We start from the raw sequence: 673 nt of genomic DNA, 5'->3' as shown, positions 1-673 counted from the left end.
TTGTTGTCATTTTTGTTCTTTTTGTAGTCATTTTTGTTCTTTTTGTTGTCATTTTAGTTCTTTTTGTAGTCATTTTTGTTCTTTTTGTAGTCATTTTTGTTCTTTTTGTAGTCATTTTAGTTCTTTTTGAAGCCATTTTTGTTCTTTTTGTTGTCATTTTTGTTCTTTTTGTAGTCATTTTTGTTCTTTTTGTAGTCATTTTAGTTCTTTTTAAAGTCATTTTTGTTCTTTTTGTAGTCATTTTTGTTCTTTTTGTAGTCATTTTTGTTCTTTTTGTAGTCATTTTAGTTCTTTTTAAAGTCATTTTTGTTCTTTTTGTAGTCATTTTAGTTCTTTTTAAAGTCATTTTTGTTCTTTTTGTTGTCATTTAGTTCTTTTTGTTGTCATTTTTGTTCTTTTTTGTTGTCATTTTTGTTCTTTTTGTTGTCATTTTAGTTCTTTTTGTAGTCATTTTTGTTCTTTTTGTTGTTTTTGCAGTCATTTTTGTTCTTTTTGTTGTCATTTTTGTTCTTTTTGTAGTCATTTTTGTTCTTTTTGTAGTTATTTTTGTTCTTTTTGTTGTCATTTTTGTTCTTTTTGTTGTCATTTTTGTTCTTTTGTTGTCATTTTTGTTCTTTTTGTTGTCATTTTTGTTCTTTTTGTTGTCATTTTGTTCTTTTGTAGTCATTTTTGT

Source organism: Gouania willdenowi, chromosome 10 (assembly GCF_900634775.1).
Source record: "Gouania willdenowi chromosome 10, fGouWil2.1, whole genome shotgun sequence".
NCBI lineage: Eukaryota > Metazoa > Chordata > Actinopteri > Blenniiformes > Gobiesocidae > Gouania > Gouania willdenowi.
This window is presented reverse-complemented; position numbering follows the sequence as displayed.